The sequence below is a fragment of the Triticum dicoccoides genome, chromosome 3B, assembly GCF_002162155.2.
Source record: "Triticum dicoccoides isolate Atlit2015 ecotype Zavitan chromosome 3B, WEW_v2.0, whole genome shotgun sequence".
Classification (NCBI taxonomy): Eukaryota; Viridiplantae; Streptophyta; class Magnoliopsida; order Poales; family Poaceae; genus Triticum; species Triticum dicoccoides.
The window spans coordinates 793,151,300-793,171,438 of record NC_041385.1 but is presented as its reverse complement, the minus strand read 5'-3'; the positions used below and the strand labels follow the sequence as shown (position 1 = coordinate 793,171,438).

The following is a 20,139-nucleotide window of genomic DNA, read 5'->3' as shown; positions in this document are numbered from 1 at the left end:
AACCAAAGTCGGCCAAAATTCATACAAAACATCACAAATTTGTAGGAAATTCAGTCGGTTTCATAGAAATTTGTACAAACTAAAAACATAATTTAAAAAACAAACTAAAAACTACTACTACGCCCCCGCCGCCTTAAGCCATCTACATGCCGAGGAGCCTGCAGAAGTTGCTGTCGTCGCCGCCGTTGCCCTGTACGCCGCTGATGTCCTTGTTGCACCGCTCGGAGTTGAGGCGGCCACGGGGCTCGACGCCATTCGTGGGGATGAGCTGGTCGTCGTTGCGGCGGTCAAAGTACACCGTCTACATCGTGTGGCTGTCGAGGGCGTACCTCGACTACCGCCGCGCGTGCTCCGGCAGCAACGACTAGATGCGCGCGATCTCGGTGCGCCGTTCAGCATCAGAGGGCAGCGGTGGCACCGGGACTTCACCGGCGCTGAGCCACCACGAGCCCGGCACCTGCATATCCGGCAGCGCTGGGTAGTCCGCCTAGTAGTGGAGGCGGGCTTCCGCCTCTTGCAGGTGGGGGCGGCCGAAGCCATTGGCCATCGCTCCGTCGCCGAGGTAGCGCTCGGCCATGCTTTTGAGATGGGGAAGAGGGTTGTTAGCGGGGAGAGAGGGGAGAGGGGCGCCGTCGGCGAGATAGCGAGAGGGGCCTCGGCGGCGAGAGGGGGAGAGGGGGCTGTGGCGAGGAAGTGTGCGGCAACTGTCGAGGGAGGTGTTGTGATTAATTAGTCTATAGTAATTAGAGGGAAATCTATTAGAACAAATCCGAGGCGCTCCGTTGATCTACCGAGAACCAAGCAATCACACGAGCACGACACCGAGATTTGTTAACGAGGTTCACCGATATGGCTACGTCCCCGGGGCCTGACTACGGGCGCTCCTTCCAGTGACACCGCTACAATACCCCACCCCGGCCGCCCGGGCGCCGGCACACACCGCCGGCTCCCCCGCGTGCCCGTGCTATTATGTTGGCATTGGTTACATCGTGTGTCTACCCCTGCTATATATGAGAGGTTTAGGATACAAGTGTCCTACTTGGACACGACTCCATATCCTGTCTACACACCGTACGACTCCAAGTCCAACTGTAACCTAACTTGTACAATAATATTCGACACACCTCTAACAAACTCCACCTTGGCGAATATTCTCCACCACCTTGAATTCGTCTGTGCATCGAACCTCCATGTACATTGGACTTGAGATACGCCATGAGCACCGCTGCTACTCCCAGACTCCATGTGACTCCACCTACAACTGTAGTTCCTTCTTGTCTTCTTCACAGTCAACACTCAAGCAAAATTAAGTTCCTTGTCACTCTAGTTTGTGCTCCCAACTTCCAGAGTATCCGTCCAATGCCATCACACACTGATCACTGACCTGCGTGAAAGTGAACAACTCACATATTGGATGTCACGCATAAGAGTTACCTGAACTCAACATCACCGCTCCTTTCTTGACCACCTGTCTGAAACGTGAAGGAATTTCACCGTCGCCCTGTGTTACCCTGAGTCAAATTCACAGTTGTCTCACCCTTTTCCCGGATAGTCTCTAACATGTCCCACAACTATAGCACTCAGCCTCCTTCTGTATTTGTCATCCGCACTTTGCCATGTGCACTGAACACCACAGAATATATGGCCATGTACTCTCTCAGCTTTTGACAATTTCAGACTTCCCGCCACTTTCTCGGATTCTCCACGGTCAACTCCTATCCATCAACTAGCACCGACAGACCCACTCACCAACTTGAATCTGGTACTCGTCAACACTGCTTCAGCACCCCTGCACAATTTGCCTGACAACATGTCTGACCATCAGTGCCTTGGCCTGTCGCTGTGTCCCGTGCTTACCGCACGCCTCGCCGGTATCACTGCCTCGAGCCTCTGCTGTCCTGGTCGAGTCTCCCGGGTAGCTAGCCCCCACTGCCTCAACCCCCACTGCAGAGAACAATCGATCATCACCAACCGATGCCGAGTATCACGCCTCCATCAGACCAATGGCGCCCAGTCCGATCCACGTGTCTCTCGCTTTACCCGCTGAAATAGGCTTCGACTCTCCGTTAACTTACGTCGTAGCCCCTCCATCAGCACAGAGTATAGTCATCTGTCAGACTCCAGCTCCACCTTCAACATGAATCTTGGTGATTGTACGTGCCACCCTCCCGCGCCCTGTCGACTCCAAGCTCTCATGTGCACCGTCTTGAATCAACCTTGTGCAATAGTCTGCCGAAGCCGCACAAGCCCTCAAGCCTGCACCACGTGTTTCCACGCCCCAGAAGTCGGCCACCATCAGCATCACGCTCCTATGTCGTCGTCGCTGAAATCACCGCCATCTTCTGCTTTGACCAACATCCACGTCAGTCCATCAGACAATCCAGTCCGACCCAGCCATGTATGTCCGACTGCAACCATGCTCCATCCCGCATCGTCTTCACCCGCACATCCGTGCATTGCTTGACGTCTTGTGTATGCATGATCCTGCCACGACGCATTCCAGCCTCCTCGGAGCCTTATACGCACGTCGCCAACCTCACCACCTGCACCACAGACCATCACGCTACCATCCACATACACAACCTGTTTACAAAGAAATAGAGCCAAAAGTCCACCACATGAGCCTTCCTTTATACACTTATACGTGAAGATCAATGGAATAAACTCCCCACTCCACATGTGTTCTGTGTTCCTGTAGGCTGTAGTTCTAGCTTTTCCTATCTCTTCTTCCGATGGATAGCACCGGTCTCCGTTGCGTAGCTTTTTTTTTTATAAACAAATGTCATGCACCTGTACGCAAGCGCCTCCACGTTTCAACTTGCATCGTTCGGCCAGCTCCACCTTGGCCTGCCAGCGCTGACCCATATGGTCCAGTCCACGTCTTGACCACGCTAGCCCCGCCTGGGCTTCAGCCCACCTGCGCTCACGTCTGCACAGCTCGTACCGAACCGATCTCGATCGACTCGATCGATGATCTCGCCAAGACTCCGCTGCCTGGACGCTCCACCGCTGCTGATTCCGATCGATCTAGACTTGCACCAACGCCTCGCGCTGCCACGTGCGCATGCGGCTCGGTTGTATGCTTGCCCGTCGATCCACCGATCGATCGCCGCAAGTCCCGCCTGCCGCTTGCATGATTCTGATTGCTTACTTTCGATCTCGTCCATAGCTTCCGTGCTCCACGACTTACGTGCTCCACGACTTACGCCGAAGGAATTTTCTCCCGTCGATCAACCTAGGCTTCAACCATTAATTCTTTCGCATGTCGTCACCCAAGCTCCATGACGCAACCAAATCGAACCTTGCTCATGATACCACTTATTAGAATAAATCTGAGGCGCTCCGTTGATCTACCGAGAACCAATCAATCACACGAGCACGACACCGAGATTTGTTAACGAGGTTCACCGATATGGCTACGTCCCCGGGGCCTGACTACGGGCGCTCCTTCCCATGACACCGCTACAATACCGCACCCCGGCCACCCGGGCGCCGGCACACACCGCCGGCTCCCCCGCGTGCCCGTGCTATTATGTTGGCATTGGTTGCATCGTGTGTCTACCCCCGCTATGTATGCGAGGTCTAGGATACAAGTGTCCTACTTGGACATGACTCCATATCCTGTCTACACACCGTACGACTCCAAGTCTAACTGTAACCTAACTTGTATAATAATATACGACACAACTCTAACAAAATCTCCCATTGTCCTGCGGCATGCAGTTGCCTTGTGGCAACCAATGCGTCTCTCTTTCCCCTCTCTTCTAACCGTTGCATCGGTTCCGACCATCATGTATTGTTCGATGTGTCTCTTTCAAACATATATAAGTTGTACTATTTCTATCAATCAATACAAGTTGATCTTTCATTTAAACACATTATCAGCACGCTCTGCCGAGAGCACCGAGAGGCCTCGCCGACGGTGAGATGCCTAACCTTGCTTCTTTCTTCCTCAGCCTCATCCGGCAGGATGGTCGCCATTGCCGTTTCGCCGCCCGTCGCCATCATGGAGTAGGTGGGCGTCGTCGACTTCGCCGGGCCATGCACCGCCTCCGCCGTTTTTTATGCCGTGGCACTGGACATGGACACCATGCCGCTGGACGTGGCCTCCGTGCCCCTGGACGCGGCCATCGCGCCGCTGCTCGCGGCGACCACGTGGTGGCCGGCCCCGCACGCGCAGGAGATGGCATCCCCGAGCCCGCGCTCGCGGCTCCCCTTCATATTCCGCCTCCGCCTCCGGCGCCGGCTGATGAGTCGGGGTTCTTCGTCTTTGTGTCGTTCCCCAATGGCGCTATAGTGATGACCCAAGGCGTCGGGCCGACGCTGGTGGCGCCGCCTGCCGATGAGGACACTGGCCCGAGTCGCGTCGTCGCCGAGCCTTTGCGCGCCGACGACGCCGTCTCGGACGACGCGCTGCCATCTCCGCGTACAGCCACCCGACCACGCGTCTTGGACTCCGCGAGCTTGGAGGGTCGTTGCCGCCTCTTTGGTCGCGCTATCGCTGCCATTGACCGTCGCCCAGGTCGCCACTCCGGCCTTGCCTCCGATTTGCCGAACGGCGTCCCTGTCGGTGTCGTCTACATATCTCCCCGTCCGAGGAAGAAGGGGGTACGTCGGCGAGCACTCCATGACCAGCAGCAATGAGGTGTGGGGTGGCGGCACATAGGAGTTGGTCGGGAGGATTGGGATCCCTCGATCCCCAACAAACAGCCGTATAAAAGGCCGGCTGACCGCCCCCACTCCACGTGGTTTTTGGGCCTCCCAGGCGGTACACAAGTGACAATTTAGGATGCTTTGTTGTATCCCGACTCATCACGTACCCTGATCAGTTATCGAGATATCCGTAAAAATGGCTTTCACATTGAAACCCATGAGGACAACAAAGAGGAGTATCTACTCTTCACCAAAGATCACCGATATGGCAAGCAGGTACATGAAAAAATTCCTTCTCTATCGTCTGGTTTGTACTATATGTACATCAAACTCGTAGAACATGTTGCATAAAAATTAATTTTTCAAAATATTGACGCATTTCAAACCTGGCATGATGGCCTAGGCCATCCCGGGATCGGGACGATGACAAAAATTACTAGCAATTCCATTGGTCATAATTTGCTTGAGTCAAAATTTCCTCAATCTTCAAACTTTGTGTGCACATCTTGTGCCACGGGAAAGTTAATTTTGAGGCCCTCTCACCTCAAAATACAAGCCGAACCACTTCAGTTCTTGAACGTATTCAAGGAGACATTTGTGGTCCCATCCAACCATTATCTGGACCTTTCCGATATTTCATGGTCTTAATTGATGCATCTACACGATGGTGACACGTGTGTCTTCTATCCACGCGAAACCATGCATTTGCCAAGATAGTGAGGCAAGTTATTAAGTTACAAGCCCATGATCCTGAAAGTCGAATTAAGACAATTCGCATGGACAATGCTGCAGAATTCTCCTCACGTGCTTTCAATGATTATTGCATGGCCCTGGGGATTGAAGTTCAACACTTTGTTCCATATGTTCACACACAAAATGGTTTGGCTGAATCATTGATTAAGAGGATCAAACTCATTGCAAGACCTTTGTTATTGAATTGCAACTTGCCAACCTCTTGTTGGGGTCAGGCGGTTCTACATGCTGCTGACTTGATACAATTGAGGCCTAATGCATATAACAGTACTTCCCCTCTACAATTGGTATGTGGAAATCCTCCTAGCATTTCCCATCTGCGTAAGTTCGGATGTTCTGCATGCATCCCGATCTCACCACCATAGTGGACATCCATGGGCCCACATAGGAAACTGGGGATCTATGTGGGTTATAAATCGTCGTCGATTATTAAGTACCTGGAAACCCTTACTGGGGACTTGTTCACAGCCCGTCATGCTATTGTATATTTAACGAGGAACACTTTCCGGCACTAGGGGAGATTTTAAGTACCAGAAAGAATGCCCGGAAATTGATTGGAATGCTCAAGCCATTTCGTCCTCTGATCCACGTACCCAAGAGACCGAACTCCAAGTTCAAAAAATCATTAATGTGCATCATCTTGCAAATAACTTGCCAGACTCATTTACTGATCTAAAAGGTGTTACGAAGTCCTATAGATTGGAGGTACCAATAAAAACCACTCAACTCCCTATTCCTAAAAAGAGGGGGAGTCCTACAACCTCTAACCTGAAACAAGCTTCCAGCAAGCAACAAAGGAAAACGATGAGAAAAACCTCGGAGTCAGAAAATGCAAGTCAGCTCAACATTGACAAACACCTTATGGGTAGTATACACCCAGTGGAAGGGCAACCTCCACATCCTAGCTTTAGTTTGCACACACTAGCTGGGCCATCGGAACACCCAGACTCACGCGTATTGGGAAATCATGAAGAGTCACTAGGGGTGCAGGAAATTTCCATCAACTATATTGATTCTGGAGAATCTTTCGATCGTAAGTCTATGACTGTCGATATTTATTTTACTGAAAAAATTGCAGATATCCTTCTGACTGATCATGATCCAAAGACTATCATTGAGTGCCAAAAGTGCTTCGACTGGCCTAAATGGAAGGACGCAATACAAGTAGAAATTGCCTCGCTTAACAAAAGAAAGGTATTCACTAAAGCAATACCGACACCTCCCAATGTTTTCCCTGTCAGATATAAATTGGTTTTTCTACGGAAACGGAATGAGAACAATGAGGTGGTGAGATACAAAGCAAGGCTCGTAGCACAAGGGTCCACGCAAAGACCCGACATTGATTCCAATGAAACATATTCTCCTGTAATGAGTGAAACCACTTTCCGATACCTTATATCTTTGGCAGTGCAAAACCGTCTATCTATGTAGTTGATGGACATTGTGACCGCATATCTTTATGGGTCACTAGATTCGGACATGTATATGAAGGTTCCTGATGGAATCTATATCCCAAATACAAGCGCAAAATGCAACATGTCTTGTGTAAAACTGAATAAGTCAATATATGGCTTAAGACAGTCGGGACGGATGTGGTACAACCGTCTTAGTGAGTTCCTTATACAAAAAGGCTACTCCAATAGTAGTGATTGTCCATGTGTCTTTATCAAAAGGTCTTCTATAGAATTTTGCATCATTTCAGTGTACGTTGATGACCTCAACATCATTGGCAACACACAAGACATTGATGAATCACGCAATCATCTAAATATAGAATTTGAGATGAAGGATTTTGGGTAAAACCAAATTTTGCTTAGGTATTCAATTTGAGCACCTTCCCTCAGGAATCATGGTACACCAAGCTGCTTATATCCAGAAAATATTGGAGAAATTCAATATGGAAAAATCCTACCCATCTAAAACTCCCATGGTGGTTCGCTCTCTATACGTAAAGAAAGATCCGTTCAAGCCAAGGGACGATGGAGAAGAAATATTGGGACCTGAGGTTCCATATCTCAGTGCCGTTGGAGCGCTCACATATCTTGCAAATTGCACCAGACCTGACCTCGCATTTGCAGTGAATCTACTTGCTAGACATAGCGCAACTCCCACCAAATGCTATTGGTCTGGAGTTAAGAATATCTTTCGGTATCTCCAAGGCACAAAGGATCTTGGCCTACTTTTCTAGTTCCAGAGCAATCAGGACTCTAATATGATTGGATACGCCGATGCTGGATATTTATCAGATCCCCATAATGCCAGATCATAGTCCGGTTTTGTGTTCCTACATGGTGGAACTACTATATCATGGAAGTCTTCTAAACAGACTCTAGTGGCAACATCTACCAATCATTCTGAAATTATTTCATTATTTGAGGCATCACGCGAATGTGTGTGGCTTCGCAGAATGATAAACCACATACAACAGTCATGTGGAATTGGTTCTATAGAATAACCTACTATTATCTATGAAGATAATGCGGCTTGTGTTGCACAGATGCAAACATGCTACATCAAGAGTAATATCAATAAGCATATTTCTCCTAAGTGATTTTTCCCCCATGAACTTTAGAAAAGTGGGGGAATAAACATCTTGCAAGTTAAATCTTGTGAAAACCTTGCTGATTTATTTACCAAGTCTCTACCAAATTCTACATTCCAGAAATATGTTCATGGAATTGGTATGCGACGACTTCGGGACTTGCAAGTATCAAGGGAGCGTCTCCTTGAACTATTCATGTTTAAAACATCATATTGCACTCTTTCTCTTTGTGAGTTTCTGTTTCAGGTTCTCATCAAGGATCCTATTGATGAATTTTTAAAGAAGGGTCTTTTCGAGGTGATGATGCTACAATGGACAATCTTGAAGATGATGATCATACCCAGACAAGCGTATGAAGATTCTACATGGACAAGCGTAGATTAGGGGGAGTGTTGTGATTAATCAGTCCGTAGTAATTAGAGGGAAATCTCCCCTTGTCATGCGGCATGCAGTTGCCTTGTGGCAACCAACGCGTCTCTCTTTCCCCTCTCTTCTAACCATTGCATCGGTTCCGACCATCGCGTCTTGTGCGATGTGTCTCTTCCAAACATATATAAGTTGTACTATTTCTATCAATCAATACAAGTTGATCTTTCATTTAAACAGGAGGGGCGGCTTTTATAGCGGCGAGTGGGCGGCAGCCGTGTGTATGCGTGGTGGGAGGGGGCAGGACGCGCATCGGTGCGCCTTCACTGCGTCGTCCTTGAGGAATTAGTGGAAGGTTGACCGGCGGCAGCCTTCGCAATGATTCCCACGGGAAACCGAGGAGATGAGGACGACAAAGGCGCCCAGTCGCTAACTCGGCGGGTTCACATGTTTTCGCGCCAAAATAATTTCCCCCGACGCCTCCGGGCAACGCCCCCCCCCCCCTAGCACGCGCGGGTTCGCCCTGGGTCCGCCGGCACCAAATTCGGCCCTAACCTGCCAAAAAATGGGCTTCTGGGCGATAATAAAGGGATTTGAGGGGGCCTGCGGGGGCGGGGGGTGGGGGGTGGTAGTGGAGATGCTCTAACATCTCAAGATAGAAGTGTCCCAACACCATCACATGCATCTTCTTGTATGAATTATAAATTTCCAAATAAACATCTGATTCTAAACTATAAATCGGAAAGGTTACAACTAGGCTTGATTAAAGTTGAACTTATGGCTAACTTTCCATTAAGACATGCAGCTTTCACCTATCCTATTTCCGTGTTAATTTTTCTCCAGACAAAGCTACAGTAGTATGCAGAGTAAATAAAAATTTATTATAGATGCTAATGAAAATTTCTATAAACTTGGTCAAAGTTTACAAAGTTTGACATAAGACAAAGCTATAGTAATATGCAGAGTAAAAAATGGTGGTACTAGTAAGGAAAAATCATAGAGGAATGATATCATTTGCATACAAAGCAGGTGAATCGCTACAAATTCCTATCAAGAACTTTGTAGCGCGTGAAACAACCAGCTGCACACACCAAGAGCAAAACTTGCTACTTCTGTAGTGGAGGACAACATGTCTTCCTGCTTAAGACCATTGTCGATGAGCGAGCACTCTTCTGGTTTTCGAACCGTACGTTCACCTGGAACATTCAAGGAACTCGAGCGCAAAGCCACAATTTGTGCAGTTTAACAATACACATATTCTGAAGTTAGCAAACTTCAAAGTGTGAGGTTGGCGGTTATCGCAAATTTCAGATCTCCCGTACAACCACAATGCAAGGATTGATGAGACTGTTAGTCTTGACTGCGTTGGCACCTATGTGAGATCTACAAGCAGCATAACCTTCCTGTTCACATTCAGAGTATGATAACATTTTTCAGAGTCATTGCTCATCTACTTCACAAAATGAAATGGCAACAGAATATTCCCGAACTGCATACAGGATATTAAGGGAGCAAAATTATGTTATATAAGAACCTAAATGAAGCACCCTGGTCATTCCTTAGGATTTAGCAAATTAATCATACTTGATATAACAAAATGCAGAAGTTGCATACCTTCTGCATTGAATGGATGAGAGTACCAAGCGGTGGGGAGTTAACTTTTGTTCGGCTGGCAATCTGACAATGAATAACAAATTTAGCTTATCTTTACTCAACAATTGTACATTATAGACATCCTAATATGTACATATTCCAACTGCAAAATACCTCATCGAGTCTTATATATCCAGGCGGTAACCTTGGGTCACTCTCCTCAATCATGGTGTCAAGAAGTTTTTCCAAAGTGACACCATTCTCACTTGTGTGTGCCCATCCCCATTCTACAGCCAAGTTTAGCATTTCTGTAACAGAAGAGCGATCATGGAGAGGACCTGTCCAAAGTGGGCCTACAACTGTTATTGAAGAGGCATCCTGTAAAATAAAATGGTAATTATATACTACCATAACATCAGTCAAGTATTTAGTTATAAACATGGGTTAATAAGATTTTTTTTCTGGTACAGTAATCAGCTTATGTAGAAATAATGATTAACTGATCAGTAAAACAGGATATTGATCAGCTTCAAATAATATAATTTCTCTATGCGAAAAAAGGAAAAGAAGTAAAACACTAAAAGAAAAGTAATATCCAAGTCCTAAAATCAGTTCAGTAAAACACATTACACGACTAAAGTAGTTACATAGTCTGACTATGACAATTTTGTCACTACCTATTTACTACTGCCGCATGATTCAATATACCTATTGTTCTATCTGCACATCCGCAAGAAATCTGCCCCAATTCGTCAAATCCAAAAGTCTCAGAGTGGCCGCAACTCTTGCAATGACAAATGAAACCATAATTGCTGCCAGAAATAGAAGGGACATCAGTAACTTAGCATTCCATTATACATACTAATTGGCTGTGGGTTGTTTGGAAATAGAAGAGCACTGAGCAAACCTGATGCCATCTTCTTTTCCATGGCATAACTGTACCATCGCTCGAAAAATTGGACCGTGGTACGCGTAATAAGAGAATACTGGTTTTATGTGCAATCCCAGCATAGCTGCTTCACGGGCAGCCCCACATAAATGCATCCGCAAACCAATCTCATTTGGGTATGGCACTGGAAGAACGTATGCTCCGTATGAATACAGTGAGCTAAGAGAAAGAAAATGTTATGTGGCTGGCGTTTACAAACAGACTTGATTGAGTCTTTAAAAAAAATTGGAGGCATCATACGAGGCTCCATGTTAATCCACATCATGAAAATTAACTAAACTGTTGATATATAAGATTGATCTATCTTAGCCCCACGATTTATGTTACTCTTAAGGTGGAAAATCTACACGTAACACAGTCCAAATGAGACCTAACATACACGTCTTGCTTTAAAAAAAAATCCAAATCAGACCTTACTTGCACGGCTTGCTATTTTTGTAAAAAAAACAATAATTACACGTCATGCTCTATCCTACAGCCGTTTTGACGAGTAGCCAATGGGAAATACCCAATCTTTCGGGGCTCCTACATCTCAACACCTCCCAATCTCTCAAGACTCCTCCCTTTCTACTCTAGGTCTAAAAACAAATACGACTCATGGCCGCCGTGTCCCTCCTGTTCTTCCATGGCCCAAAGAGGATATTTGGTCCTGCTCTCCTCTCCTCCTAGGTCCACACTGCCCAAGTGGTTCAGTATATTTTAGGTCCATATCAGATGGTCTGGCCAGCGAACAACTCATCCTAGGATGCTTCTATGCGTTGGTCGCCCGACTGACGTACCAGCATGATACAAAGTAGGCACCCGTGCAAAATTTTCATGCTCAGTACGAATCAGTACGAATCGACTAGATGTGCACATATGCATGTTGTTCGACATGTTTAATTGGGGAACACCAACTGTTACTATGGGTGGCGACAGCAGGTGTGTAGTTTTTTGTGAAATCGCCTTCAGCATCAACCCCCAAAGATGACCCTCTATACATAAGAGAACCCGTGGCCGGAATAAACCTAAATAGGGCGTGTCCTGGCATGGACCGGTGATTATAGAATGGTCGGCAGAGATATAACATGGAAGAAGAAGCAAGCTTCAAATGCATCAATGTTGAAACAGAGTGGACAGGTTGCTTCCTCATCTACCCATCAATTTCTCCCATGTTCTTTACGTGCATTATCTCCGTATACATATCTGAACCATCAGTCATGCATGATGCTGAAACAGAGCAACTCCGTCGTGGACAGGTCGCTTCCTTATCTACCCATCAATTTTCTCCCATGTTCTTTACGTGCATTATCTTCGTACATATATCTGAAGTTCTGAACCATCAGTCATGCACATGGATAGATTTCTGCCTCCAATGTCTAACTAAAAGGAGCTACAAGTTTCAACATCGAAAATAAGGAAAGAAATTTTCAGAAATTGTAATTGTGACAATCTCCTCTCTGAACTGAATATGCTAAAGCAGCCATGTGTATGTGCACGCAAAATAAAAATAAATTTCTGAAATATTCTTCAGTCAAGCCATTGCAAGTGAAATACGGATAGTCAAAATCTGACTAGGATGTACATTCACGCCAAATTATAGTAGATGAATATGATATATATTTTTTATTCTAAGTTAACTATGTACACTATTCGCAAAATAAGAAAAAACTTAACTATGTACACTAGGTTACTACTACGTGCTTTACGTACCAATGGTGCAAACCTGAATTATGTGTTTTCGCAAGTCCAATGAACATGTCATTCTCACACTCGATGATACTGAGATTCATGAGGATTTTGTTACCTATGTCTGTACAAAACCAGTATGTTGGCAAAAGGGTCATATCTGTAAATGCCACAACATTTTATTCTAATTCTTCTTTGATGAATAAAATAATATATTTTCATGATAAAAGGCTAAGATACTGCTTTTGTAAATAAAATTTGTTAGATTCTTGCGCGCTCATGTACATTAGTCCTTTTGCTCCGAATCTTGCAAACAAAATGTCTCATATTGGAAGAACTACCAAAAGTATCAGTTCGGTTTGGCTTAGCTAGCTTTACCTTCGATTTTGCATTGATTGGATGTTACATGGTTCCATATATATGGTACTATATATGTAAATTAATTTGTCATCTGATTTGTGTATTATTGTAAGATTTTTGGTAACATGTTAAGGTCGGCATTTCATCCAGGTTTTGTTACATACACCATATGAACTAAGTTTTTTTGTCTTAGCTTTTATTAAGATTTTTTTTCTATATGTAATCTTTGCATTATCTAGGCGAATAGATCTCATGAAAAGCAAATGGTACCTTAATAAGAGCTAACCAGTCTAAAGCCTCCCTAGCGAGTGATCTTAATGGTATTATCCACATGTGTATTAGATCTTGCTATTATTGTATGCTACTTCCCTTTTCACACCTTTCTGTATGAAGAGAGATATTTTGAGTAAGTTATTTCTTCTTAATTAATGTTATTTTACTGTGTATATGTATATGTACATAGGTCGGATTGTTTATGTTGTAATCTAATAAGTACTTTTTTATGATGTTCATCCATAGCCAATAATTTTATTGACCCACACCCTTCAAGTTAAACATACACAAAATTACTATTCCTTGATGTCTTTCATATATAAGAACCATGCACGATTCCATGCTTTCCTCTCTGGGATAATTACCGAAAAAACTAGGTTCAAACATTCATGACCTTGAACATGTATTACTATTGTGTTCTCTCTTAATTCAACTTGTGGTTCCTTCTAAATTTTCCTTGATAATATATATTTTACTTTCAGTTTCCAGATTGATTATCTCATATTGGCAAAATAATTTTTGGAGATTAGTTTGGAGATTCTCGAATTTCATTTCAATTTATCATACGTTTCAAATTCCTACCATATATATATTAACATCAAAAGTTCTTTAATTCTTTACTATTTATCTATTTTCAAAATGACTAGACCGTGCGGATGCACGAGTTGTCGACTAGTTATATATAACAAAACAAGTGTATACATTACATACAAAGCAAAATTGGCCCAATGTACAGGACAAAAGGAAGCATTCTGTTTGACATTGGATAATCTTATTACAGAACAAGCAACAATGCCAACATCTCACAAGTATGTGTTTAGGATATACATAAGATGACAACAGTACACTTGTACAGCCTAATCTGCGTCACAAGCGCACACCTGAGCAAACTTGTCAGCCTAATCTGATTTTAATAATTTCAGAGTTTTAACTGGATACCAACTGCTACTAGTAATAAGTACGGCAAGAGCTCACCATTTTCCGCCATAACCTCTCGCCGACTGCCAATCGGTGGAGGTGAGCTAGAGAAGGCCCCCAATCTGGAGCGCCAGGAACGCTGCCCGGATGTACTCGGCCTCGCTGCCGAATGAGTCGACATCGATGACGTCAAAGTACTCGCAACGGAGGTACCTCTCGGCGAGCAGCTGCGTGGCGTCGAGGTGCGACACCACCCACCTCGTTTTCCCGTCGGGAGGCAAGGGCTCGAAGCGAGAAGAACCCTATTCAATCTCCAGGGAGCGCCGCTGCCTCGTCTTGCTGAGCAGGAGGCAAACCCTAAACAGACACAAAAAGAGACCAAAAAATGGAGTAGGAGACCTCTTGCCTGCAAGGATGATCCACCTCACCTCCATGGCCGAAGGCCATAGGAGATAGGGTGAACCCTAGTTGCCCTTGAGTAGCTACATTCTATTTTCATGACTCCTTATTTCCTTCTTCTTGATGTGCACTTGCATTGCCAAAAAATGTATAATTGTCAGATTGATTGTTTCACCATAATTTATGCACTTTTATACATTGTTTTCAATTTCATTAAAGTATTTTTATGTTGATTATATTTGCTGGTGTTAGCTGCTATAACTTTGCTCACTTCTGATCCTTGTACAATTTTGTTTTATCAAGAGCCACCTGAACATCTGCCTGTGCATCGAAGGTATCACCTTTTCCCGTGATAAAATGTGAAGTTTCTGCGAGATCCGAGCCACTAACCTGCAACATAACAAACACTTCATCTTGTAAATACGACCATGTGTTCCTGTAGTTATTGATATTATCCCGTGAACACACTTTCTTTTGCAAGTATGTACAGTTGCAGCAAAAATCAGCCTATTTGCCTAATCATGCGATTTGCTGCGCTGTAAAGTTTGCTTGAGAAAATATTTCATGTAGATGGGTGATCGTATGGATTTTATTACATAGTGAACAATTTGGTGACGAAGCAGATACAGACAGTCCACAAACCACACCTGCGACACCACACGCACTGCGACTAACTAAGCACCAAGTATTCCCCGCAACATGTCATTCACAAGTATGTATTTCACTGGGTGCAGAGAACATTGAGTAGAATCTCATCATTGTTGTTGAAACGATTGAAGTGCATGTACGACACGTTAAGTAGCTGACACGTCACTTTTACTAAAAAAGTATGGTCTTGTTGGCCCACTAAACTTTACAAATATGACCTGGCCTGTTTTAAAGTATGGCAGTCCACTGCCTCGGCAGTCTTCCAGCTTGAATACCAACCTCATGCCTACATAAACTGCTTTATCAAGAATGATTGGTGAATCTAGAGGCGCGCGGAAGACACACGATGGCGCGGATGCCCACGAGACTGGTACTCCAGCATTCTTTAAAATAGTAACGGGTACACATGGCAGATAGTATAGTGCAGGAACAAATGCTCTCGCATCCATTACTAGCCCACATACGGACATACCTACCAGGTAATTTACTCCAAGTATGTTGTAGTTAAATACGGAGTACATATCGAGCTGTCGAATGTTGCTGCCGTCTATGTTTCTAGTCAATTAACTGGCTAGCTAGAACCTGCAGCCAACTCGATTGATTAAGAGATTAAAGACCCAAGCAAAAGAGGGGGAAACACGAGTTGTGGATGCATGAAGGGAATGAGACACATCTGGAAGAAATGTGTTTGCTTGTGCTGTGGAATTAGGAGGGCTCCATATATATTGCCACGGATGGGCACTATACTGATAACGATAACCAGAATGGAGAGTAGATCAAGGAAAACTCCTCGAGGACTCGATCGTGATTTGTCTTGCTTGGCCGCCGAGGCTTGTCGCCAGACAGAAGACTTTCGGCTGTGAGTGCACATGGTTCAAGGCACGGATGGACCTGGAAGGTGTAAACCCAAGAAGACATATAAGGGGCACAAAGCTGTTGGAGTGTGAGTTCAAATATTGGGGTGCTGTCTGTCAAACAGAACCCCACGGACCGGCAATCCATGTCGTCCATCGCTGTCATGCAGCGACACAGTCTCTGTCCACGGACCAACCAGCCTATGTCTTCGACAGGAGCACGAGATACTCAATGACTGCTGAGCTGGTCAAGGAGAATACATCTTCCCAGCCTCACTCGTCGATCTCGGAGCTTGAGGCTACGTAGGTAAATAGACTCGCGCGCCTAGTTCATCTTGTAGATATACATATAAGCACTTCAGTAAGGACGACTATAATATTTCTTCATTCCCCAAACCGCCAAACAAATACTTGCATTGTTTGTAGAAGTGTGTTCCGTCACTAATACAGGACCCCCTCGTTAGCAGTGTTCGGAACTGGCCTCTAGCAGCGTCCAGCGGGAGGGCTGCTACTACCACACTGCTACTACGATACAGCTAGATGCTGCTAGTAGTAACCACCTCAGCAGCGTTTTCACATGAACACAGCCAACTTGTCCGGTTCTAGTAGCGTTTTCTCAGCTCCGTGAGCGCTGCTAACTATGTGCACTAGTTCTGTAGCAAAATTTGCTTTGGTTGTATATATTTTTATTAATTGGGGCAATGCAAGCAAATAAGAATCATATTAATGAATTTAACATCGACTTCAAACAATAATTAGAAGTACTCACGAACATCGACTGGAGTTAACAAATAAATATGTTGCTACTTATTATACTTAACAACACAAAAGTACTCACACACGCCGAAGTACTTAAGACACAGCCAAACATGCATGGCAGATGCTACCAAGGTTTTGGTTACCGGTCGAAATTTCAAGATTTCCCATGGTTACCGCATATTTCGGTGCCCCTCGGTAAATCGCCATACCGGGCAAAAAATATCATTTTTTGAAAATTTTGAATTTAAACAATCGATTTACAGTAAAGTACGTAGTATCTCATTAATGCCATGAGAGTTGGTTCTGGCATGTTGGTAGCAACCTATTTCCTGTTTCGAGAGGTCTCGGGTTCGAATATTCGTTCATTCACTTATTTGAATTCAAAATTTAACTATAAAATTCACTCAAAATATTCTCAGTATTTCTCGGTAACCGTGGTAACCACATTTACCAGTCCCCCTTGGTAAAATTCCCTCATTCGGTAACCAAAACCTTGGATGCTACACAGGAAGTGCTTAACACAAGCAAACACTATTCTCGTCCAATCACATCAAGCTAGCTACTCGTCAATCTCCCACCTAAATATGATACGCGTGAAGAGGACCGGCCCTTGTTGTCCATGGTGGAGCACGATGCTCAACTTGTCGCCTTCCTTGCAGCAGTAGTTCTGATGAATGATCTTCCACCCATTGACGACCAGATTTCCATCTTCTTGTGACATGGAATACGTAGTTGTAAAGTCAACTACGTTAGAGATAAAAGTTTGAATGCCACCACTACACTGAATCTGCATGACTGCATCTGCTGAGGCACCACATCACGCTTGAGTGTCAGCGTCCAGCGTTGTGACAGATTTTCACATTGTTCTGCCCTCAACCGGCGGGCGCACAGTAGGAATGGATTCATATGCTCAACAATGCTACTCTTCAACTCACCCATCGTGAGGGGTTCAGGCATCCATGAATCGCCTGACGCGATATGAATGTGTCTGTCATATTGTTTCCATACAAAAGCTCTTCATCGAACGAGTGCAGTCAAACTATTAAACTATGACTACATTTATTTGTGCAGTCAGTTGGATATGATGCTGGAATTTATTTAATTTGTGAAAAAGTCCTCACTTCTATTCATCAGCTTTAGACATTACAAAGAACCTCTTTTAAAGAAATAATTTATGACATAGACATGGGGAACCAACTATCATCTTCCACCGGATCATGCTGATGGTGCGCCGCTGCCGCCCCTTCGTCACTGAAGCCGGGCTGACCTTCTTTGTTTTGGCGGTCGGCAAGTCATGAAGGCAAAGGCCCTGATGGGATAGCGCCCTAAGGAAGAAAACATAGGATATGTCGAAGATGTCAAAGCCGTAGATGTCAAACAGACCCTGTGTCATACCTGCCGGCGTAGAACCACATCCTAAACAGGCAGCAGGCGCTCCCGACGCCACACGCAAATCCGCCGCTACACCCTCCACATGAGCTCCACAACAAAGCCAGAGCAAACCCTTTTGCCATGAAGACGGAGTGGGGGGGGGGGCAAAATCCCCACAGCGTAACCGCCGCCTCCACCACGACATCCCTTCCTGGAGCACGAAAGCGTGCCGGATCCGCAGATCCACCGGCACGAGGAACATGCATGTTGCATGGTGGGGTTAAGCTCTAATTCAAACAGGATTATGAATATAATGGGAGCGCCCCAAGGGGGATTGACTACATACATCAATAAAAAAACCTTATCTTTTCATTCTTTTCCTTTGGTCAAAAGTTGGATGTGCATTGTTATTCGCTTTCTTGCATGAGTTATTCTTAGTTAATGATATGTAAAATTGATGGTAGATTGGTGCAATTTAACATAATTAGAATTTCTTTATTTAGAGCTTCTATTTCTCTCATTGTCTTTGATATTTTGGTTGAAACTTGAAATTTTCTATTTATAGATTTGTCTCACAAGTTACTTTTGTAGTGTTATAGTTTTCGTTGATAGTATACACACATACTACCATAAAACTAGTGGTAAAAGTTATGTCTTGAAAACCACATCATTTAAAAAGCATCACTTTTTGAACTGCGGGAATATGTAGTAGCACCCCAGACTAGCTAGAAGGCAGTCAAGATGAGAGATAGAACACTAACAAATGGGAATGTAGGTTAATTGGGTGAAGTTGGATGCATGGACAATGTTTTTCCTTGCTTTGACGACGTTGCTTTACTCATTGTAGCACACTCCAGGGACAGTTAGAAGGCCTATCTTCTCATGCTCATCCACGATCATAAGAAGGTACAACACGCAAGGCTACAACCTTCACCAATGCCATCCATAAGACATGGAGGATGGGACGGCTGAAACAAAGCAACGACAAAGATGGAAAGGTATGGCAGCTGCAAAATGAGATGAAATAGAAAAGAGAGAGAAAACAAGTAGTTGTCGTTGACATGGATTGTAGTATTTTCCACTAGGAACATAGCTATTCAGGCGTAATTAAGTCATTTTCTTCTAATAAACAAGACCTAACAATGAAGAATTGGGAACGGGAAATAAAGGTTAACATGCAAGGCATGCACACAAAAAAGGAACAACATATATGAAAAACGACCGTGAACTACAGTGCTTCGTGCACAGGCTCACAATGCTAGACATTTTCCTTTGAGGAATTCATGAAACTAGTTACTCTCACCTCTCATTTTTCCTTCGAAAAAGAGGGAAAGCCCCTTGCATTGTGTCAATTTATTCATGCAACCTGCATCTCCCATTGTGGGCTTTATTCTAAAATTTCATAGTTGTAGTATGCATATATTTTTTTAACTGTTGGATTAGATGGTTGACGATTATATATGTGGCTTTCATATTATCAAAATGCATTCAATAATACTCCAAGTATTATACAAATGTACAGTGTGGAACACATGATAAATTTACAACCTTAGATGTTGTGTTGTTTGTCGGTAGTATCAAACTTTGAAGAAAATGTGATAGTATGCCCACCAACCATTCATTAAACATTGATGTCGCCCTCATAAAGCTCGTTTCATACATGTCTACAATCATTGTATATAGTCTCTTCTTCTATTTCCTCTTACCCAACTTAGCTCCTTTAGGCCAGTAGACAGTACAATAGCAGTAGCACTCAATCCAACACGAATAAAACTGTGATTTGGGGGAAAAGAGAGACTGGTCTGATATGAGCAAACTTAGTACTGACTAGCATTTGGACGCATAGAGTGAGTTGGGAATGGAAGGCACTCGGGAGCACATCATCTGTTGAAGCTTAGATCCTACTTTCTCCACTTGTTGTGGCAGCAGTTCCAGCGCCAAGACTTGAAGTAGCTGAACCCAGATTCAACGTAGTCCAGGGGCTGGAAGCAGATGGAAGCTGAAGTATGCTATTGTGTGTGTGTGTGTGTGTG

General features: G+C 44.6%; 1 pseudogene; it reads right to left on the bottom strand.

Annotated features, from left to right (window-relative positions):
• The window catches only part of LOC119280058, an 18,444-nt pseudogene extending 3,935 nt beyond the window's left edge, over positions 1-14,509 (bottom strand).
• Positions 14,510-20,139: the final 5,630 nt, after the last annotated feature.